General features: G+C 40.7%; 1 protein-coding gene across 12 annotated transcripts in view; it reads right to left on the bottom strand.

The window, feature by feature from the left end:
- RFX3 (regulatory factor X3) overlaps nucleotides 1-24894 on the bottom strand; it is a 285490-nt gene that overhangs the window by 242464 nt on the left and 18132 nt on the right. For 2 of the 12 annotated variants that reach the window (XM_042963658.1, XM_042963662.1), the window contains exon 1: nucleotides 7420-7584. The exons of 6 other annotated variants lie outside the window; for them this stretch is intronic. The gene's annotated coding sequence lies outside the window, so the exon portion shown is untranslated. Of the gene's footprint in view, nucleotides 1-214; nucleotides 1957-4082; nucleotides 4188-7419; nucleotides 7585-24894 lie in introns of those variants that run through there. 4 more of the 12 variants (XM_042963657.1, XM_042963655.1, XM_042963661.1 and 1 more) reach the window with 4 other exon arrangements.

Below are 24894 nucleotides of genomic sequence, written 5' to 3'. Positions count from 1 at the left end.
TAGTTACTAAATGAGATACCAGGTGATGCAAGGTGGCTTAAGGGATTCGGCTGACTTGTGTTAGCTGGGGGCCGGGCTGGGCAGGGGAGGGGGGTGATACAGGGGTAAGTACAGGTCAGGAGGTAACCGAAGACAATTACGCTAATTAAAATAAAACAAAATGACAATTTACTGCCCCTAAATTGCAAGAAAATAATGCATCTGTAACACTGACCTCTTAAGTAAACATTTACTTCCTTTTGATAAAAGGCAGTTTCTCCAGGAGGTAAGATCTGAAGATACTTAATAATTTCTGCTTCACATGTGGTTTCCTACTTGCAACTCTAAACAGTGTTCTTCCTACAAGCGGGTCTGATATTGAAGATTTTGCTTCAGGCAGGACCAAAAAAACCCCGGTTTCTCCTTAGAGTAAAAGATTAAAATTAAAAACGCAGTGAAGTTCTTGTCGAGCATGGCAGGATTATAGCAAAATTTGGGAAGTTAAATGGTAAGTGCAAGAAGTATGTTAAACCCACCTCCCAAACGAGGGAAGTTCAGTTTACCCCCTTCTCCCCTCCCTGTTCTCTTGGTTTTCCTGATCCAAACTCCTAGAGACGTAAGAGTCAACGGAGAGAATGAAGGGAACTATCACTTGTTAAGCACCGCTTGGTGCCATGTATCGGTGATTTATTTTCACAATTACAAGGCGACCGTCACTCTCCTCATATTAATAAGGATATTGAATTGGTAGGTGGGTAAACCATGATTCAAACTCAAGTGAGACTAACTCAAAACCCCCCAGGCTACTTGGGACTAGACCCCCCCCCCTTACCAAAGGAGAGAGCGGCATCCTCACTTTCTTGACTCTTGCCTTCCTTTGTATTCTTTACCAGATATTTTCGAAGTGCACGCAATAATGTGGGACTTATATGATCTCTCAGAGTAAAGACATTGTCGTTCTTTCTATGATCCCAAATTGAAAATGTACTTACGATTTGATCTTGTCTCTCAAACACTAAGGGGATCACCATAAATTTCAGGCACTGTCTTTAGTGTTAAGAGCATATTTACATACGTATTGCATGGTTCCAATCAGCAGCATAATTACAATCAAAGAACCTCCAGCTTGGTAGAGATTTTAAGGATAAAACATATATTTAGTTGAATCACCGTTCTGGTCATAAAGATTTTTATGGGGTATGACCTCCCAAATATCCTTCTATTGCCACGTTAGAATTTAATGATCTTTTCAAGAGGGTCTTCTTTATGACAAATCAGAATCACCCTTTCTAGAATTTCAGCTCATTCTACTTGGGTCTGACTTTCAAGGAGACGACTCAAGGCACTAACATACCTGTGATTTTACTTTTAGCTGAAAGTTTGCAGCACAAATAAAAAAGTACAAATATATTTCAAGACAGATTTCAAGGTCTTTCTCCCCCTTCTTCCCGTAAACTAAACAAGTGACTTTGGTGACTCGAACCTTTCCTCCCTCCTGTCAATGCCCATTCATGCTGCCCTTTCCAGTATCTCTCCAATTGTTCTGCGTCCCTAATGAGCTTTGGGGAAAATAATGGAACATTATTAGTTTAAAGTGTTCAGTTTGGTAAACTAAGAGCTCAATGACTTAAGCTATAAAAAACATACTCCAGAGTCATGCTCATTTTTAAAAGTACAAAACTGTTGACCTATTTTCAATTTGTGGAATGCTATGATTTGAGTCTAAACAATTAGTCTCATCTTCAATTTGTGTGATTAACTTTTAACTGTTATTAAATTTCATGACGCCTTAGGTGGACCACTGAGGGGATTTATTTTTTATTTGCAGATAGGTAATTGCATAGGCTGTTACAGTAAGGTTTAAATGCATACTTGAGGAAGATGGAAACGTATTTGGAATCTATTATTGTCAAAGACTCTAGAATGCTATATGATGAAGGAACCGTGCTTTGATACTATTAACACTGTTACTACTAAAAATGCTACTATACCCTAGAATTTTCAAGGCTCTATACACACACAGTAACTAATGGAAACCACTTTTAAGAGCCACTGTACTTAACTGCCAGACTTGGGATTATGAAATACATTCAATATTTTAAATTGTATAAAAACTGATAACGCTTATCACTGTCACTTTATGGACAAGATATAATTAATACAGACAGTCTGCATTTGAGTTTTTAATAAATTTGTCTATTTTTGAAACTATCCTATTCTATTTTTTTTAATGTTTATTTTTGAGAGAGAGTGCACGCAAGTATGGTAGGGGCGGAGGGAGGGGGACAGGGGATCCCAAGCAGGCCCTGCACTGACAGCAGTAAAAGCATGAAGCAGGGCTCAGACCCACAAACCGTGAGATCATGACCTGGTCTGAAGTTGGACGCTCAACCGACTGGGCCACCCAGGCGCCCCCAAAACTATCCTACTATTTTACAACCAATTCTCATTGGCCCTGGTAAAAAGTGTATCCTGTGTGCTGTGTTAATTCAGTAGGTACTGGTGAAGGAGAAACAGAAGTAAAGAAAAATGCCAAGAGGCTAATCTGTGCTTCTGTCTCCACAATGCCAGTAGGCAAAGAGGTATGTAACCTCGATCCACGAGAGGCACAGTTTGTCGTTCTAATTTACAGTCCTTGCCCAGAGGGAACCAGTGCAGAGCAGTAGCTGTAAAGCCCGATCTTCTAACGAACCTGCCTTTCAGGCCACCACCATTCCCAAGCATGGCTCCTGAAGAACTTTCTGACCAGAAAATATAACGTGAAAATTACTAACACAGTGGACAACAATAGAGGAAGAGTCACAAGATCTGGGTTCAAATTCCAGATTGTCTATCTACTAGCTCTGGAACCTTCAAAGGTGTTTCTTAACCTCGATAAATCTTAGTTTCCACACTCATAGCAAGGAGACAACCCCCACCCCATACAATGGACAAGCTGAGATAAATTAAATAAGATGCTGACCACACAAAACAAGTTTGTAAGGTGTGATCTGCTAAGTAAAGCATATTATATACTATATATAATTATTACATATACTATTATATATTATTATACGACATATATTATAATTACTGTCTTACAATCTATGTTATAATGTAAAAACAAACATTTTTCCTTCCTACCACTCCCCTTCCCAAGACCATTTCCTTATTTCACATACAACAAAGACACTCAGCGTTATCTGAGTGAAAGAAGGTCCAAAAATGGGATTCAAAGGAAAGAAGTGGGACGAACAGACACATTAAGAATTGTTCTCCACTGCTTCTCAGGATAACTCAAGGTAAATTCATCTCCCACTACCTTGCCCAAGGGAAGGACTCCACCGACACACCTAGTGGTTACTTTACATGTCCTCTAAGCTATTTTTAACAAACACTATCTGTAAACACTTTTAGCAGCAGTATGCTATGGAAACCCGTTCTCCAGACCCAGGCTAGCCCTTGCAGTTGGTAGGTGTGAGATCAACGTTCCGATCAGATGTACTCAATCATGAACGTCCAGTAATAGGGAAAAAATGTATCATATTCACGTGTTTCCTACAGACAACTCACACAGTTTGAGAAAGATGATAAAGTGGTAAGAGTTCCTAGAGAAGCTATTTCAGAGTTGGTACTCTCTCAAATATACTATCTGTGTAAAGATTACAATAGCTCTTAAATTATAATTCCTATACATAAATGCGTGGTTTTTTGCTACAGATCATGTTACTAAGGTCTTAGACACAAAACTATTCAGTGTCTCTTTCTTGCAGCCTTATATCCATAAATAAAATATTGGAAAGTATATAGGAGAATTTCTGGTGCACCCTGTGGAAAACTTTTATAAACGCACAGGTTTGAGATGAAGGATAGAGCTCCAGCTTATTTTTCTTGAATCTTGGTTAAGTCTCTTAACCAGTAGATTGTGTGATTATCTTCCCACAGAAGCTGAATATTGAAGAAATGCTAAAATAGCAATGTTTTATCATACTGAATGGGCTGGCAATTGCGTTTCAACTATGTGGAAAAGTAAGGAAGTAACTTGGGTGCACACGTAACCTCAAAGACCAACAATGAGGAACAGCTCTGCGCCTATCCCTCTGGTGCCCCCCCCCCCCACTCACCTGACCCCTACCCCTGCTCCTTGCTCCTTTCTGAACACCAATGGAAGGCCTCTCTTTCAAGTGCTGTTGTACTGGAAGCAGAAGTCCCCACACCAAACTGCTGTGCCTTCCGGCATAACCAGCCCATTATTGAGTAGGAGAATTATGACATCAGCAGCACGTTAGCCAATTACTCTACCGAATAGTTCACGTCCACTGACCCACCTGCCGCCATGTCACGGGCTGGATCTCGTAAGAATAGCTGCTATAGTTTACTATCTTTAATCTGAATTTACTGTGACACGGGCTTCACATTTGGCAATCTGTGAAACAACAACAGAAATGCATGTGGCATTCAGTTGCATTTTAGCTGACTGTCATTTTGGAATGCCACACCCAGACATCACGCAGGGCGACACGTGGGTACAAAAGGTGGGAAAAGACTAACTCCACAGTCTCATATTTACGCTCTCAGTAAAGCACCCTGAGCAGCCCCCGGAATTTCACATTACAGGAGCTCTGATGGTCTTTCTTACAATGTCTTACACATTTTCAGTGCAGGATGCCTTTAATCCTAGTTAGGGCATGTTGGGGAGATAGGCGGGAGGGAGGGGTTCTCCTGTGGTTTCCAGAGCCCCACAGAAAGCTAAGCTATCCAAAACACTTAAAAATAACTATAACCAGGGGCACCTGGCTGGCTCAGGCAGTAGAGCCTGCAACTCTTGATTTCGAGATCGTGAGTTCAAGCCCCATGTTGGGCACAGAGCTCACTACAAAAATAAAAAATTAAAATACGAAATAACTTTAACCACATAACGATGTGAAGAAGAGTTTAACACTATCATGTCTTAAACACATGCAAGCTGTGAAAGAAAATAAAGTTCCTCACGATGTTAACCGTTGCCAACTATCAAGAGAGAAAAAAACCTATCTCAAAATCTTATATATAAAAATAGCTCTCCAAAAATTTTGTACATGAGACCATATATTAGATACATTACAATACTCTGCTTTGTGTACCTATAGTTCATACTTTATAGAGAACATGTGATCAATTACCTCATATTCTTTCCATGAGCCAAACTCAATGTATTCTCTACCATAAAATGCCAGAATGACCAAGTGGCCTAAGATATTAAAAGCAAAGAGAATCGGGTTAACATTAAAAATGAACTCTTTGACGTACACAAGCTATGTGGTTGTTTCATATTACTGAATCTGTGGATAAATATTAATTGCCATATAACTGAATTATTTTCAAAGCATCTCTTTGCATGACTGCCTCTCTGTTTAGGTTTCCTATGTAGTCGAAAAAGAAATTCTTTTGACTTGACAGGGAAGGAGAGACAACTTCTGTCAAAGAATAAACATATTACTCTAATAATCAAGAAAATATAAGCGAGGAAAAATAATGGAGAGAAGGATTCTTTGAAAGAATCTGCTCTTCTAAATTGTGAATACAAGAGACCAAACAATTTGAGACATCAGCCTGCCACTCACGCTTTGTCTCTCTCTCAAAAATAAACATTAAAAACATTTTTAAAAAATTTTAGTAATAATAATTAAACATTTGTTTCTTAAAAATAAACAAGCAAAAACAATACATAAGCAGATCAGAAAGCTACAAAAATTAATAAGAAATGGATGATTATTCAGTCTTATGAAAATTTTAAAAAGAAATCTTCGGTTCAGCAGAGAACAAGCAAGATCGCTTTTATACTAATGATTTTTATTTGCTAATAAATTTTAGCAATACAAACATGTACTTAAGTGCATTTGCTTATTATATATGTTCATGCTTTTTTTGCCCTAAATTTGACCCATGGGATCAGAGATTAACTTAGTACAGAATATATCTGATCACTTAGTCACTATAAACAGCATCAGAGCTACCTGGGGTGCTCTAGTTTTGTTTGTTTTCTTTTTTTCTTTGAGGGTAAAGATGACTTTAAGTGACAGTTACCATAAATTTTTATGTGGGCCCATTAAACTTAGAAAAATAACACAGAAAACAGGCACAGCTGAGTCTATATGAACAGGCAACAGTCTAAATACACATATTTGGGGTTACTTGAACGAGACAAGGATCACTAAAATAATCACAGGTGTTTGCTGTGTATTTAGTCGATTACGAGTCAGATACAGCCAAAGTGCAATCATCTACACTAATTAACACACCAGAGTTCTCAAAAAGAACTTGGCAATTTTAACGCTATTATCAGACTTTCCTGTGACTTTATCGTCATTATGAAATACAGAATATTTTCTGACCTGAGGTATCGGATAGTTATCGTCAACTAAGTGACTAGACCATACTTGGAAACACAACTTTGAACAAAAGAACTAGGAGTGTTACACAGCCACAATTAGATGTTTCTAAGATAACCCTCCCAGCTCCTTCAAGTTTTTTTTTCTCCAACCACCCTCCCTTATACCTAACTTTTTCGGTGGCTAATCTACAGTTAATCAGTGTCCTCTACCCTCCTCCAAACGGGTTACAAGCATAACATCCGGCCTGAACACCTTTCACCACCCCATCTGATACGAACACCACTGCGCAGAATCTCTTCATTTCTGGAACGATCTCAGGTTCCTTGACCACCATCACGCTTCACTGATGGTGCAAATTTGTGTTTGCCACGGGTCATTCTAAACTTAAAATCCAATTCGTTTCTTAAAAGCTGTTTTCATTTAACATTATTCAATTATTCGTTTAAGAAAGAGTGGCAACCACACTAGGTCCCACCCATACCAGTATTAGATGTGCACAGTCCCCACACACAACTAGCTCGCACACTACCACGCCAAGCACAGCAAAATGCTTCCTCCCTCAAAGCTCTTACACTGGCCCCGCAAGAACTTATTTTCCTTCTTTATTCTAGAATGCCTTTCTTCTCACGCCACTGGCACAGCTTTTCAAGTATCTTCATCTTGCCCTTCAACACTTACTGAGTCGCAACCATGCACTTGGTAACGTGCTAGAAGCTGATTTGGTGCCACGGGATACAACGGTGAGCAAAACAGTTACTCAGGGCCCTCCTCATCTGTCCTAACTTTCTCAGTGGCTTTATAACTCTCCTGCAACCCAGTGATCTTTCACCTTTGACACTCTCATTTTCTCATACCCCACAACTGATCAGTAAGCACATCCTGCTAATCTCATTCACGCTGGATAACTACCCAGGCAAAAGGGGCCACTTCCCTGGGATCTTCCCCATAAAATGAGAAATCTGCCCAGCCCAGGTCCATGCTCTCTGACTCCTCTGGACTCTGCCTTGGCAAATTTCCAGGAGTCGAATCCCCTCGCAGAGCCCTGGACTATCGGCCCCAGGGCAGATGGAGAGGCGGGCATACCCACCTCCAGACCCAAGAGGTAGTCAATACATAGCTTGCAAGGAATAGGGCACGTGGACACGTTACAGCCAAGAGCCTAGGAGACGGGGAGGAGGAGGCAGACTGCAGGACAGGAACGAGGTGACAGAAGGCCAGTCCTCCCTTTGCCACTATATTCTAGAACAGAACCAAAAAATCTGAGAATTCTTTTTTTTTTAATGTTTATTTTTGAGATAGAGAGAGACAGAGCATGAGTGGGGGAAGGGCAGAGAGCAAGAGGGAGACACAGAATCCGAAGCAGGCTCCCGGCTCCGAGCTGTCAGCACAGAGCCCGACATGGGGCTCGAACTCACAAACCGTGAGATCATGACCTGAGCTGAAGTCGAACACTTAACCGACTAAGCCATCCAGGCACCCGTGAGAATTCTTTTTTTAATTTTTAATGTTTACTTATCTTTGAGACAGAGAGAGACAGAGACAGAGTGCGAGCAGGGAAGGGGCAGCGAGGGAGGGAGACACAGAATCCAAAGCAGGCTCCAGGTTCTGAGCTGCCAGCACAGAGTGGGATGCAGGGCTCGAACTCTTGAACCGTGAGGTCATGACCTGAGCCGAAGTCAGACGCTTAACTGACTGAGCCTCCCAGGCACCCCAAAAAACTGAGAATTCTAAATGGTCATCCGTCACCTTATAAAGTTGTATCGGTCAAATTATGAGGTAAGAGCATATTTTACCTAACAGCGGATCCGCCGCATTTAAGTATGTAGAAACACAATGAGTGAGCTTCCATTTGTATCCTTATACCCATAAGGGTTAGGGCTGGGCCTGTTTCCACATCTCATTTCCAATAATGGGTCTCCAGCTCCAATCTTCATTATAACGCATCAAACAAGGATTATTATGCCAGTAGTGCGGAGGTGGTAACAGTAAAAGGAGCATAAACAGTATCTCTCACTGAAAGTCCTGGCACCATACTGGCATCTAATCGATACTCAACTCGTCCACGCTCTTCGTGTTACTTACAACCCCACTGGCTATTACATCTGCATAGTTTTACATTTTTATCCATGAATTGAAAGTCACAGAGCAGCAGCAGGATTCTAACCAACGTCTTTCGGAATTAAAAGGCCAGGTTCTTCACTCTATCTACTTCCTTTCAGATGATCAAGAGAAGTTTACCTTGCTTGACTCACTCCCTGCTCATCCACACACATCTGCCAGATTAATCTCCCTAAAGCACCATTTTCACCTTCACGTTTGAGCCACGGTAAAAGTAAACGCTGGTTGGTTACGCCCTGTCCGGTTAAGTTCCAAATCCTTCGCCCGATTTTCCATTCCACTCTATCTGCTTCGTTATTTCCCAAGAAATTCTTCACACCAAGATAATCTGCCTCTACCTCTAGCACGTGCTTAACTCCTTCCTCACGGCAATACACCCATACACCCTTCAAGATCCATCTCATGTCTACCCTCCTTCCGGAAGACTTCTCTAAAATTATTCCAGACCGGAACCTTGTCTCCATTTTTCTGAGTCACCATAGTACGGATGGTCTCGAATCAGTCCACAGGTAACTAAGCTGTGTGCTCGTCATGGGGGGAACCACAAAGGACAGGGCTCTTTATAGACTTCAAATCGCTTCATGGAGTTATTCTCGTTGGAAGGCAGCACAGGAGAGACGGGTAAAGTGCCTCCAAAGGCAGAGCACCTGGCTAAAAATCTGCTTTGATCACACATTAGCATGGACGTTGGTGTTAACTTGCAAAGTAAAGTAATTAAAACCAGTTCTTTTATAGTAAGCAGATTTTTTGGTCCTGGAACCCACTTAGATCTTAAATTTTTTTTGAGACCCCCAAAGAACTTTTGTTTCTGTGTGTTCTGTCTGGTGGGGCACCGATAAATGTCTGTCAGCTCCCCTTCCGACCCCTCAAAAGAGCCAGATTTGTAGCTTTTGCTCATTTCCATAGTGTAAATACTCCCAACATGACTCATTTCAAGCTAGCAATGTAACATCTGAATGTGGAATGCGGAGTTAAGAGGAGATGGGCAATGTTGACTCTCTCCAGCTAGTAATAACAAGCTTTGGTACGTCACCAGCTATGTCTATCCAGTCAGTATATTAGAAAATAAAGTAGAAAAGCAGTATTAATTTGAAAATGACAATAAAACCATTACATCTTAACATAAACATGTTTATGAAGTATACCTAAATTTTCCCAAAGAAAAAAAAACATTAATGCATTAATGAGAACAGTGGCATTGTTTTCTGTTTTTTTTTTTTTAATTTTTTTTTTAATGTTTATTTTTGAGACAGAGAGAGACAGAGCATGAATGGGGGAGGGGCAGAGAGAGAGGGAGACACAGAATCGGAAGCAGGCTCCAGGCTCCGAGCCATCAGCCCAGAGCCCGACGCGGGGCTCGAACTCACGAACCGTGAGATCGTGACCTGAGCTGAAGTCGGACGCATAACCGACTGAGCCACCCAGGCGCCCCTGTTTTCTGTTTTTATAAATTTCTTTTAACGTCTTGCTCAATAGAAGACAACTGGCTTCCCAGGGCACCTCTCTGACTGCGGGTCAGGTCATGATCTCATGGTTTGTGAGTTTGAGCCCTGCCTCAGGCTCTCTGCTGTCCACATGGAGCCCGCTTCAGGTCCTCTGTCGTCTCCCACCCCCCACCATCTCTGCCCCTCCCCTGCTTACACTCTCTCTTTCTCTCTCTCTCTGAAAAATAAAAACATTAAAATAAAAAACTAAAAAACTAAACAAGAAGATGATTGGCTTCTCACGTAGACTTCTCTACTCAATCTGCTGTCTGGGTTGAGTATATTAAGAAAATGCAGCCTCACATCCACATGGTTTTAAGAGGAAGGACCTCCTGGGGTTGGTGACCCTAGGCGTCCTCTGTTCACATGTAGAGCAGCATTTATGTACAGTATACAGTTTGCATAAAACACGTTCATGTGAAAAGACCTTACCAATAGTGAGAGTTTAGTCTTGCAGTTTAGTTTTTCTCACCTAGCAATTATCTCCATATGAGTAATTCTAACTTGAGACTGTACTGAAAAGCAAGTGTATGCTATTCCATACCTATGTGTGTATATTTACATACACATGTATATAAATGTGTACGTACACATACTATAGCTCCCCAATTCAACAACTCAAAGCAGTAAGAATATCAAGGGGAAAAAAAAAGATAACATGAAAAAGAGCAAGTGAAAACGTCTTCATTTGTAGGAGAAAAACTTCTATGCAAAGAGTATTTATGAAGCTAATGTATGAATCTTCACTGAGCTGGACATAATATTCAATTAAACATAAAAGGTACAATTATGTTCTACATTTTTACAAGTGGACAATTGTACCTTATGTACAAGATAAGTCAGAGGTACATATTCGTGGATGTCAAAAAACCGGCTTCTGTCAGAACAGAATTGTATTTCATTTGGCTCTAAAATTTAAAACCTGAAGATGATCTCATGGCTCATGAGTTCGAGCCCTGTATCATGAGTTCGAGCCTTGTGTCAGGCTCTGCACTGACAGCATGGAGCTTGCTCGGGATTCTCTCTCCCCCTCTCTGCCCCTTCTCTGCTCTGTCTCTGAAAAGAAATAGAACTTAAAAAAAAAAAGCAAAAGAAAAAACAATATAAGCACATAAATCATGCTCAGGAAAAAAAAAATTCATTGTTTTAAAATCACCAAACTACCAGTAACAGCTGGTGGTTTTGTCTAAAAGACTGTAGCTGTGTAGGGATGCCTGGGTGCCTCAGTCGGTTAAGTGTCCAACTTCAGCTCAGGTCATGATCTCACGGTTCATGGGTTTGAGCCCGCATCGGGCTCCGTGCCGACAGCCTGCTTCAGATTCTGTGTCTCTGCAACTCTCGGCCCCTCCCGTGCTCACACTCTGTGTCTGTCTCTCGATAATAAATAAACGTTAAAAAAAAAATAAAATAAAAAAAGACTGTAGCTGTGTACCCTTAAGTGCTATTTTCCCCTGCCTCTAAGTATCACAGTCGCTCAGTATTCTCCCTCTTAAAATATCAAGGCAACATTAAGCATTAAGCACGTTCTGTTCCGCCTCCTCTCCTTAAGCTAAGGCTGAAATTACCTTCTTCAAAGAATTGAAATAGGATAGCCATTGCCTAAACCAGTTTAATCCCGCTAGCTACTTCAAACCATTATATTTCAAAGCCACTTCTTATTCTTCTGAAAATACTATCTTCTCATTATATTAAATGCCTTACGGTCTCTTTAGCGACAACAGTATACGTGAAAACTTAAACTCGATTTTACAAATCAATGGGGAGCACGTTGAACGTTTTTTAGGGCTAGACCAAAAAGGAGTAATCGGGTGTTTATGGGACTCCACTGTTGCCTTACTTCTCAACAGAAGCTGATACTCATTTTCAGGTCTCCTAGATCAACAACGTCAAGTGTTAACACAAGCTTGGGCACTTGTGTGTGCTCTTACAGTTCTTTACACGCAAGAAGAACTTGAAGAGAGGCTTAAACGTTTACAGGATGTAACGATCGCTGTACATATTTACCAAGATAAAGAAACGTGCTCTATTCTTTAAATTCTACCTTTTGTGCGGGGAATAAGTATTTCATCTGTCCGGACGGACATACGGTTCCTATCAGTTGCTGCCCTCGCCACCTTTAAAGGTCACGTCCCCAGATCTGACTCTGTGAAAAGGGGTCGCTCCATAAAAGTTTTAAAAAACCCTCTCTACTGACCAATACTGGAAATGACTTAGCAAAATACACAGCGCATCGTAGCTCTCTTTGAAAACAATTTTGTTTCTAATTATATCCAGTTCCATGTTACTATTTTCAGCAGCCACCCTCTTCTGCAAAACCTTCCTCATACCCTACCAGAGACTGAGCTACTGACCATCCACACTGGGATTGCGAATTCCAGGTTGTCGTGCTAACTTAGCTCATTTTGTCTTCCGCTTTTTCATTACAACCCAACTGAATAGGCAATATCTCCATACTTACATTAAAAAATATGAGATCAAAGTAGTGAAGGGATAAGTTTAAGGATAATTACCTATCAAACGACTAAACGGGAACTTGAACTCAGGTCTCTTCTACCCAAAAGACTAGGACTCACGCCTCTGCCTAACAATTTTGCAAGCTGACGGTCCTCACACGATACGCATCAGGTATTTACATTTTGTAAGGTAGGGACGCAAGGAGTCATGGATATATGTGTGTGTAGAATAGGCATGTGATTGTCTCACGTGGTACAGTTTGGGTCTTTGTGGAAATCTTACAGTTCCGTGCAAGCACTCCGACAGCCTTCTCCTAATATTGTGACGGTCCTCACAAACTTCCATATTCAAGATTAGCTGGGGCAGGTGATCTTCCCACAAGCCAGCTTCACAACGAACCTGTGTTTGTGTCCTCAAGAGTGAGCTGTGAGCTCACACTCAAGAGACGAACTACAGTGCATCAGCAGGCTTCACCATGCAAAAGACAGGGACACAGTTACAAATGGTCAGATGGTGTAGCAGGCTCAACTACAATTCAGAATCACTGAGAGGACGGTTCTAGAAAGTGCTATGCGGTCGCTATGCAAAATACGGATGCCACAATGTCAAGTGGCAGTAAAACTTCAGAAATATCATGGAAGGTAACCACGGCCACATCGTGATTGTTTTCTCTAGAAAAACAAACAATTCCATCTTGTGAAAGTAATGCCTAAATTCTAGTGTGAAACTCACTGGGACTCTACTGGCTTACTAAGGGGTAAAAATATTAAAACTATTTCAGAAATTAGGGGCGCCTGGGTGGCTCAAGCTGCGTAAGCGTCCAACTTCGGCTCAGGTCACGATCTCACAGTTCGTGGGTTCCAACCCCATGTTGGGCTCTGTACTGACAGCTCGGAGCCTGGAGCCTGCTTCGGATTCTGCCTCCCTCTCTCTCTCTGCCCCTCCCCACTCGTGTTCTGTCTCTCTCTCTCTCTCTCTCTCTCTCTCTCTCTCTCTCTCTCTCAAAAATAAACATAAACTAAAAAAGTTTTTGTAGCATTTCAGAAATTAATAATCGTGTGCTAAAACTTCCAAAAGTTTGGTTCTGCCTGCTAAAGGTAGTATTTACACTGGATTGGAATAATAATTCATCGGTTAGCAGAAAAAAGCCTCCAAGCTGATCCCTGGATCTCTGATGCCTCACAAGAAGATCCTCTCTACTGGGAAGCTAGTGCAACGTCAGGTGGGGGCATTAAAATATCCTGATGGGAAAATGCCAATGCGGGTAAACTATTATAGAAATGCAAAAGAGCACGCCACACTCAACCACTGATAAACATCTCTACCTAAAGCAAATTTACTGTTTAAAAAAGAAATAGTTTGTGTACGACGTGCTTGGTTCCACGCCATGCGCTCGCTTAAGAGGTTGATTCTACCTTTAGCTGAAGCCGTGTATTTTCTCATCTGTTTAGGGCAGCTGTCAAGTAATGAGAGTAAGCGGTGCCATTTTAATAAGGAAGTCTTTTAATGAAATATAATAGGTCACAAATACCTAATTTCTGCTCTTTACTGTAATTGCCAGTCTTTACTCTAACTGCCACTTTAACAATCTTTTCCAAACGCTGCCACAAAAGATGAACAAATCAAGGGTATTAGCGTGTGTGTATATTTACAGCTTCTTGCTGTCAAAGGCTGTGTGGCCCCATGAGGATCTGTTTCTTTTGATGGAGGCATCCTGTTCCAGGCTATGAACGCATCTGAATTAATCTCTTTTTCATGGCTACATAAGCAAACGCACACTCAAGAACACACAGGAAAAATGCTGACAAAGTTATAGCACAGTATTACGCCTTCAGGAATATCACAGACACTTTTCCCGTCACTGTGGGGGACTGTACATGTTGCCACTTCATTCTTCTTCGGTAAACCCTCTGCTCCGTCAGCTATTAATTCACAATTTCAAAAAACACTGTTTATGTATAGTTCAAATGGCGTCTTTATAAGGTAAATTTTCAGTTCTCACGAGCATCAGGTTTATGTGCACGTGCACTTAAACTACAAACAAAACTCCGAGAGCTGGCTACAAAAATTAATACAGCAGATCTCAAAGAGAGAAAACACAACTCTGATTCTGATTTTTAAAAAGCATATTCGTTGTAGCTGTTTTACCACAGCTCCATTTTAAGTTTATGGTTAAAGAGTCTTTGAGAACATAATTCCCTGGAAACTTCGTTACGTGATAATCCTTTCCTCTTTTTATTTTGAGCATCCTGTTTCTTTAACCAGTATCGTTCTGAATTTGGTAGCAGTCTTACTCCTTTAGTGTCAGAAGGCCTGGGCACAAACGGTAGCGGTTTTATATGAAGTTTGCCCAGGTTTGAAAGGGTAGGCTTCCCTGAATCGGACTAGCTCACTGTGAAAAGAAAACCATGACAACTGTTTGCACCTCTCGCTTTATTATTACATCCGGCCTGGTCACTCTTAGAAATTCAGTCTATTATGGTTGCTAGGAGGCTGTTGCTGTGCAACGTAGAAGGGTATGCTGTGCTGTCAGGCTAAGGAGTGCTGATAAACCTGTAGGCTTCCCTCTCGGAGTCTGACCAGTGTGCTTAAAGGGCTTAACACTTTTCAAGAGTGACCGGCCCACAATTCAAGACACATCCTACTAAAAACAAGTCACACTGAGAGATTTCTCACAAAGGAACAAAACGCTAAACATACACAAATATTCAAAATGTATCCTCAGAATCCCTAACTAATTTGGTAAAACAAACAAAGAACAGATTATGGTCTACATTTCAATTATACCACCTACTATCCCCAAGCTTTTATTTCCAGATAGTCCCCTAAAAGGTTATAATGGACATAAATGAACAGAGAAAGTTTCAGGGGGGATAAAAAAGCAGTACTAAGTACCTTCAACTTTGATTTAAAAGTATCTCGTACTTATATAAATTCCATTAATGGAAAAACAAACTAAACCTAGGAATCCAAAAGTACTTAAGTTAGCAAAAAACTAAACAGCATTCTCCCCACATCCCCAGGGCCACAAAAAAAATGAAAATAACAACAAAAAAAATAGAGAAAATGAAGAAGTTCCAAATTTCATTTTATTATAAAAACAGAGAATTTTTTTCACTCCTTTGCTCAGTAATGACTTTATATTAATTGTAAACCTATCGCAGGCATATTCTAGAACTTTAAAGATTAACAAATAAGTTATTCACAGAATTTCACTACAAATAGATGGCATTACTTGAATGTAAATGAGAAGAAAAAAGTCTATCAATAAAACACTGCTAACAAATTGTGTAAAAAGGAATTTGAGAAGTGGGCAGCGGGTAAGAGAGGACTTCTAGCTACTTGAAAAGAAGAAATTTTTTGACTTTTATTTACTTATATTTGATAGGCCTTTTTCATAAAGTATTCGGAGACAAATAGATGAAGCTGGTTTACCATAAAATACCAAAGACCATAAAGATAAATACAAATAATATAACTTTACAATAATCGTCTTAACTATAAAAATATTTCTAACATTTTCTAAGGGTATTTTGGCTATACAAATACTGCCTACAACCTCTTTAAGTTAAAAACAGATTTTTTTTGTTAAAGTCAGGCAACATCTTCCCTATAGCCATCGCAATATTTATTCCTTCTATCTAACTACTCTGAACTGGGAACGCTTTTTAAAATAGTGTCAGCTGCACTACCATATTCTTTTTTAAAGAGCCTTGTATACCTGTCCTTCAAGAGTTGTTTCTATTTCTTCTTCTCATTACACACTCTGGGAAGCAGAGTAAAGGAATTTAAGTATTTTTTCTAAAGTACCAAGAAACAACAAACAGAGGAATGCAGAACACTATCCAAAAAAGAAAGGCAAAGAATCCAATAATAAAGGAGAGCTGATGCAGGCCAGGAGGTGGGAAAGCCAGCATCTGACGGAAGAACAGAGACCAAGGCAGGAAGATAAAGGCTTGGCTAAGAAGGTTTAGAACTGCAACAGCCTAAATGTAAAGCCAAGCAGAGCAGAACAGAACAAATGGGAGGAAAGGGGCAGAAAGGATGAGACAAGAGTGTGTTAGAAAGAGAGCACGTGAAAGAAAATCAGCAGAAAGAAACGGGGACTCATTTCACACGTGGAAAAAAGAAACATATGAAAGTTTTATGTTCAATAACATCATTTTCCTTGATCCATCTTTAATTCTTAAGAGGGCATGCGTGCAACAACTCAGAAAACGTTCTTAAAGATGCAGTGATATCAATAACATTTATGATGTAAAAGCCAAGTGAGGAGTTGAAGACTCACGTTTACAATGAAGGAATTTGAACACTTTGGATTCTCATTTAGGATAAGAAAAATTTAACTTAATTCTAAAGCTGCAGGACCTAATCTACGAAAATGTTTCTGAAAGTAACAAAAATGGACTTTTCCCAAGAAGAACAAAACCTTAAAACACACACACACACACACACACACACACACACACACACACACACACAGGGTATTTAATTTAATGAGGTTATTAAAGCCAGATTCTACTCAGGAGTTCTACTGTTCACAGGGTATATGTGGACAGATGTGTACATTTTTAAAGCAGTTACTTAAGAGTTGGTCAGCTGCTAGTCAAGAGTATTTAAACCATACTGGACAAATCTGCTCTGAAGGAATCCAAGTTCTAAACTGGCTACATTAACACTTAGGATCCTGTCAGGCACTATTAACTAAAATGCAATGGGGCAAAATAAGGAATAAAAATTTTTTAAAGGAGAATGGATATCCCATAGCAGAAGTGTTGTTGGAAAGAGCCTTCTGGTACTTACTGGTTTCTCATGTCTTTAAAATCACAAAGCCACAATAATTAGAAAGTGTGGCATACTTAAAAGCAACCATAGGAGTATGTAACTATAGAGAATAACATACTCATCCATGGAATTAAGCCTCGTTTTTGCACGCGGCAGTTTTCTACAATTTGTAATACGCTATCATATTTGATTCATCTCCCTATACCCACCTTCAAAAAAAAAATCAAAGATCCTTCATAAATGTTGGCTATTTATTGAATCCTGAATTTTAAATTTCATAAACTTTTTGTCAAAAAATTGTAGCTTCTCTGATAAATCACATAATCAGGGTAGGTCACCAATGAATTACAGGTTATAATTCTTTTCAGTGTCATATTTTACCAATTATAAAAAGAAATCGCAATGACAGCCATTAAAGATCACATTATTGCTCCTTCTTGCTGACAGATTAACCAAAATACATTTTTTTTTAATATTTTTTAACGTTTATTTATTTTTGAGACAGAGAGAGACAGAGCATGAACAGGGGAGGGTCAGAGAGAGAGGGAGACACAGAATCTGAAGCAGGCTCCAGGCTCTGAGCTGTCCGCACAGAGCCCGACACGGGGCTCAAACTCACGGACCGTGAGATCATGACCTGAGCCGAAGTCAGACGCTTAACCGACCAAGCCACCCAGGCGCCCCATCCAAGATACATTTTTATATGATTTCTATAATTTCTTTGCCAAAGTCAAAAGGATATCAATATACAAAGGAAGCAGTTTTTTTTCATTTTTTAAGTATTTAAAAAAAATTTTTTTTACATTTATTTTTGAGAGAATGAGACAGAGCACAAGCAGGGGAAGGGCAGAGAGAGAAGGAGACACAGAATCTGAAGGAGGCTCCAGGCTCCGAGCAAGCATTCAGCACAGAGCCCAACACAGGGCTCATACCCACAAACTGTGAGATCATGACCTGGACCAGAGTCGGACGTTCAACCGACTGAGCCACCCTGGCGCCCCTAAATATTTTTATTGTATTCATTTTTGAGAGAGAGACAGAGCACAAGTGGGGGAGTGGCAGAGACAGAGAGACACAGAATCCGAAGCAGGCCCTACGCAGGGTTCGAACTCACAAACCAGGAGATCGTGACCTGAGCCGAAGTCAGATGTTTAAATGTTTAACTGACTGAGCCACCCAGGCACCCCAGCAGTTTTTTAATATTAAAATTTATAAAAGGAATGTGATACAAACATCTGACTAGAAATCCAAAACATATTTTAAAACTTCTTAAAAACCACGTTCACTTTGTACCTATTGCTACTCACATTTATACATTCAAAAATTTGAAAGAAGGTATTAAGCCAACCGAAAAAAAAAAAAAGGTACAATACTGGATCAATCAATTTCTGAAATGCCTAATCGGGCATACTGAAAAAGGTACCTTAAAATACATTCTATAAATCCGAGGGACAGTTTCAGTTACATCACATTGTAAATGCCAAAAACATCAAAGATACATATTTCACACTTTTTTTGTGATAGCAGATACACAAAATACCGTTAGAAAACTTAAATAGAAACAAACCATCTTCATAAAGGGATAAATGTTACTCTCTCACAGAACACTAGCAAAATTCTGCACAGCAAAGGAAACAATCAACAAAACTAAAAGGCAACCCATGGAATGGGAAAAGATATTTGCAAATGACATATCAGACAAAGGGCTAGTATCCAAAACCTATAAAGAGCTCACTAAACTCCACACCCAAAAAACAATCCAGTGAAGAAATGGGCAGAAGACATGAATAGACACTTCTCTAAAGAGGACATCCAGATGGCCAACAGGCACATGAGAAGATGCTCAACGTCGCTCATCAGGGAAATACAAATCAAAACCACACTCATTTCACCTCACGCCAGTCAGAGTGGCCAAAATGAACAAATCAGGAGACTATAGATGCTGGCGAGGATGTGGAGAAACGGGAACCTTCTTGCACTGTTGGTGGGAATGCAAACTGGTGCAGCTGCTCTGGAAAACAGTGTGGAGGTTCCTCAAAAAATTAAAAATAGACCTACCCTATTACCCAGCAGTAGCACTGCTAGGAATTTACCCAAGGGATATAGGAGTACTGATGCATAGGGGTGCTTGTACCCCAATGTTTATAGCAGCACTCTCAACAATAGCCAAATTATGGAAAGAGCCCAAATGTCCATCAACTGATGAATGGATAAAGAAATTGTGGTTTATATACACAATGGAGTACTACATGGCAATGAGAAAGAATGAAATATGGCCTTTTGTAGCAACGTGGATGGAACTGGAGAGTGTTAGGCTAAGTGAAATAAGCCATACAGAGAAAGACAGATACCATATGTTTTCACTCTTATGTGGATCCTGAGAAACTTAACAGAAACCCATGGGGGAGGGGAAGGAAAAAAAAAAAAAAGAGGTTAGAGTGGAAGAGAGCCAAAGCATAAGAGACTCTTAAAAACTGAGAACAAACTGAGGGTTAATGGGGGGTCGGAGGGAAGGGAGGGTGGGTAATGGGTATTGAGGAGGGCACCCGTTGGGATGAGCACTGGGTGTTGTATGGAAACCAATTTGACAATAAATTTCATATAAAAAAATTAAATTAATTAATTAATTAAAAAAAAAAAAAAACAGAACACTAGCGAAGTGTCTTTGTGGAGCCTGTACTAAACCGGAAGCTTTAGATTTAATTCCAACTCAAAATCTGAGACCATAAATATGAAAGGTCACTTTTTAGAATTTTAAGTGACATTTGTCTAGAAAGTCCCCTTTATTCTCTTTGTGATTATTTGTGCATCCCTCCATCCCTCCATCCACGGGACCGGGGGCAGGCGGGGGTGACACAACATGGCAGAGCAGAGGAAGAGACTGTTAATCTGAGCACTAAGCATCAGTCTCTTTCCACACTGGTTCTCCTTCCACAGGTAACAAGTGAGGGAAACAGTGACAGGGTCAGGGGGAGCGAAGACGCAAGTAAGGGAAACAGTGATAGGGTAGAGGGGAGTGAAGAGGTAGGTAAGGGAAACAGTGACGGGGTAGGGGGGAGTGAAGAGGTAGGTAAAGGAAACCGTGACGGGATAGGGGGGAGTGAAGAGGTAAGTAAGGGAAACTGACAGGGTAGGGGGGAGTGAAGAGGTAGGTAAGGGAAACTGACAGGGTAGGGGGGAGTAAAGAGGTAAGTAAGGGAAACAGTGACAGGGTAGGGGGGAGTGAAGAGGTAGGTAAGGGAAACAATGACAGGGTAGGGGGGAGTGAAGAGGTAGGTAAAGGAAACCGTGAAAGGGTAGGGGGGAGTGAAGAGGTGAGTAAGGGAAACTGACGGGGTAGGGGGGAATGAAGAGGTAAGTAAGGGAAACAGTGATGGGGTAGGGGGGAGTGAAGAGGTAGGTAAGGGAAACAGTGACGGGGTAGGGGGGAATGAAGAGGTAAGTAAGGGAAACAGTGACGGGGTAGGGGGGAATGAAGAGGTAAGTAAGGGAAACAGTGACGGGGTAGGGGGAAATGAAGAAGTAAGTAAGGGAAACAGTGACGGGGTAGGGGGGAATGAAGAGGTAAGTAAGGGAAACAGTGACGGGGTAGGGGGGAATGAAGAGGTAAGTAAGGGAAACAGTGACGGGGTAGGGGGAAATGAAGAGGTAAGTAAGGGAAACAGTGACGGGGTAGGGGGGAATGAAGAGGTAAGTAAGGGAAACAGTGACGGGGTAGGGGGGAATGAAGAGGTAAGTAAGGGAAACAGTGATGGGGTAGGGGGGAGTGAAGAGGTAGGTAAGGGAAACTGACGGGGTAGGGGGGAATGAAGAGGTAAGTAAGGGAAACTGACCGGGTAGGGGGAAATGAAGAGGTAAGTAAGGGAAACAGTGATGGGGTAGGGGGGAGTGAAGAGGTCAGTAAGGGAAACTGACGGGGTAGGGGGGAGTGAAGAGGTCAGTAAGGGAAACTGACGGGGTAGGGGGAATGAAGAGGTAAGTAAGGGAAACAGTGATGGGGTAAGGGGGAGTGAAGAGGTCAGTAAGGGAAACTGACGGGGTAGGGGGGAGTGAAGAGGTCAGTAAGGGAAACTGACGGGGTAGGGGGGAGTGAAGAGGTCAGTAAGGGAAACTGACGGGGTAGGGGGGAATGAAGAGGTAAGTAAGGGAAACAGTGATGGGGTAGGGGGGAGTGAAGAGGTAGGTAAGGGAAACTGACGGGGTAGGGGGGAGTGAAGAGGTAGGTAAGGGAAACTGAGGGGGTAGAGGGGAGTGAAGAGGTCAGCAAGGGAAACTGACGGGGTAGGGGGGTGTGAAGAGGTAGGTACAGTTGAGACAAGATTCACCAGGAACTGTTAACTATTAAAGCAGGGTAATGGATAATGGGAATTCATTTCATTAGTTCATCAAACTAGTCTATTTTTACATAGGTTTACATTTTGCCAACATAAAAAAGTTGGGGGTGGGGGTGCGCTGGGTAAGACAGTAGACCTGCTCTTCAAAATCTTTTAGAGCTCCTACGTGTTTTCATAAACATGATGGCAGTACAGACAAGTGATAATACTAAATTTAGCCTCTTTAACTTTTTATTTATTTATGTTTTTAATGGCAGATATACCAGGCGCTCAAGTTCAAGAAACGCTGGCCTACAGGTTGCTAAAATGTGGGCAGATGGGACTCCCTTCAGACCCGAACACCTGGGTATATCTACAAGTATAATCATTTAACCAGCCTTTAAGGATGGAAAGTAGGATTAGAAATAAATATTATGCATATAATTATAGAAGTTCAAACAGAGAAAGGTAGTTTTTGTTTGTTTGTTTAATATTCCACAGCAGTTCCTGCTTCCTTAACTTAAAAATGCTAAAAATACCTCATACTATACTATACTATATTATATTATATTATGTTATATTATATTATATTATGTATTTTGTACCATTTTTGAAGTATTCCAATACAGCTACAATAGCCTCAAATACTGTCAAACTGTACATTTCATAATGGATGACAGGCACATAATGCTGAATATGTGACACTGAACTGAAATGGAAAATACGATTTTGACATCAGTACACTGAAAATCTCATTCTAAAAATATCAGTATGACAATCTATTTGTCAAAATAACAGAGTTCTAGACAACTTGATTCCATTAGTAACTTTTATTTATCTAAATAACCTCTCATTTATGTCTTTCTGCATATACCAAATTTTACAAATAAATTCAATTCATAAATCCATGATTAAAGGTGACTAGATAATGGCAGAACACGCTGCTACACAAACGTGACATTGTGGTTTCACATCTGGGACACTGAAGAGCATTTGATCACAGAAGCCGTCATCCGCAGATTCTCTCTCCGGTTTAAATTACCCACACAGGCAAACCGAGAGTGTAACCAACAAAACTGCCATCTAGCTAATTCTAATTTCCATTTGCCCATTAATTGTGATTGTTTTCTTTTTTTAATATTTCATGTATCGATTCTTTCCAAATTTTTAGGACACATTTTGTTACGAGCGTTTCAGAAGGCTCCCACTTGGAAGCAGGGAGGGTGGGCCTGAACGTTTTAATATCCGCTCCCTCCGCAAGAGAAACACTAAACCAAACTCAAAGTAGTTTTTGAAAGAGTCTCTTACTCTGCGTGTTTCCTTCTAGAAAACAAGGTTCAGTCAAATATATCTCAAAGTAAACTATAAGTAAAAAGGCTATATATTCAGGGCAAAGCATGTAAAACAATAAAAGGCAAAAAAGGGAAAGGCAGAAAGAAAAGGACCGTGTAAGGGCAAATATAAGCAACTAGGACTCTTCAGTAGAGAAGACAGGCTAGCATCAATTAGGGTGTCAATATTATAAATCTATAAAGCCACACTTGAAGAGATACACAAGATCTACTTCTGTCAGATTTTACTCAAATGTCACCTTCTCTATCAGGTCTTCCTAATTCCTATTTGAAATTGCAACCCCTCATCACCCATCCTATGACCCCTCTTCCTTTCTTTCTGTTTCTCCAGAGCATTTGCAACCATCTATTATAAAACTCATTCATGTTGCCAAACCCCCATCCCCAGTTCTGTGAATGCAAGCCCCCCAAGGGCGGGGACCTGACCAGTTTTGTGCACTGCTATCTCCTCCACACGGTGGGTGCCAATATTTGGTCAAGAAATAAGTGGATGAATACACAAACTGAAAATGAGCTTGTCCACCGGAACGGATTCTAAAACTGAACGGAGCCCCTGGAGTCTAAAAAGAGGGTCTCATCAACTCGACACGGTAGTCAATGAAAACACACAGGTTAAGAGGAGAGCTGAGCTGGAGGGACCTATAGATGACAGTTCATATTTAAAAACAAAGCTTTTCCAGGGGAAAGTCTCTGCAGTAGACATCAAAGCAAATAACCCTACCTTACAACAGTGCCACCCTCAGTGGAATATCAAACGCAAACACAGACCTAACCATCGTAATAATTCTACGCTGATGCCACCAGCTGCTTTGGGATAAGCTCGGAACTCCTGTCCCTCTACACTTTTGACATCCCAAAAGGAACAGTGACAATCGGTAGCAAAAGGTGAAACTCAAGAGTTTGGGGTATTCGAAGCAGCCCCCCCAAAAGCAAAGTTCTCACAATGCCCCCCACATTTCTCCCATAACAAGCAGCATTAGGAATTCCCATACCCTGCCACAACCAGAAAATAGGAAAAAGGTACTGGATCCTAACAAGTCACTTACCAACTTTTGAAACTAAGAAATTAGTCTTATTAGACACTAAGGAAAATCCCAGGCAAGCCTAAAATTTCACGCACACACCCATACATAGGTATGTAAATGCACACACACACACACACACACACACACACAGATATGAAATTCGTGTATACCTACAGAGTTACTTCACAAAATGTCATTTGGAATGGTGAGAGGAAAAGAAACCTAAGGCCAGCCCAAAACTACCATATGATGCTGTATATGAAGAAATATACAAAATTCATGAATTTATGACATTAAGTCCAGTTTTTAAAAATAGGAAGTAAACAAAGGTGCCTGGGTGGCTCAGTCGGTTGGGCGTCCAACTCTTGATTTCAGTTCATGATCTTGTTGTTTGGGAGACCGAGCCCGGCATCGGCTGATGCTCCAGGCTGACCGTGCGAAGCCTGTTTGCGATTCTCTCCACCCCCCCACCCTCTGCCCCTCTTTCTCTCTCAAAATAAATACACTTTTTAAAAAAATACTACGAAGTAAATCCATTTGGAATAAAAAACTGCATTGCTCTAATGGTCATTATAAAATCAAGGTTAGATAAGATCATAAAATGGTTAAATGTTTTGGGTTTTTTTTAGTTTATTTATTAGTTTTGAGGGAGACAGAGTGCAAGTGGGAAAGGGGAAGAGAGAGAGGGAAAATCCCAAGCAGGCTCCACACCGTCAGCACAGATGCAGAACTCAAACTCAAGAAACTGTGAGATCATGACCTGAGCGGAAATCACGAGTCTGCCATTTAACCGACTGAGCCACCCAGGCGCCCCATTAAATCTGTTTTCTATAATTTGATTAGAGATGAAGATAATCTGAGATTTAGTAATTACTCATCGATTACTTCTACTAGGAAAGGACACTGGGTTTTGTGCTGAGTTAAAGAAACCATTGTGCCATCTTCTGCCCTCAGGAAGCTTATAAACAATTTGGAAAGATCCAATGTTTACAAAAATCTAAATCACAATTCCCAATCAGTGCCAGGGTTGG

This window comes from Panthera tigris, chromosome D4 (assembly GCF_018350195.1).
Source record: "Panthera tigris isolate Pti1 chromosome D4, P.tigris_Pti1_mat1.1, whole genome shotgun sequence".
Taxonomy (NCBI): Eukaryota; Metazoa; Chordata; class Mammalia; order Carnivora; family Felidae; genus Panthera; species Panthera tigris.
The sequence above is the reverse complement of the archived record's forward strand: the minus strand, read 5'-3'. Positions and strand labels throughout refer to the sequence as shown.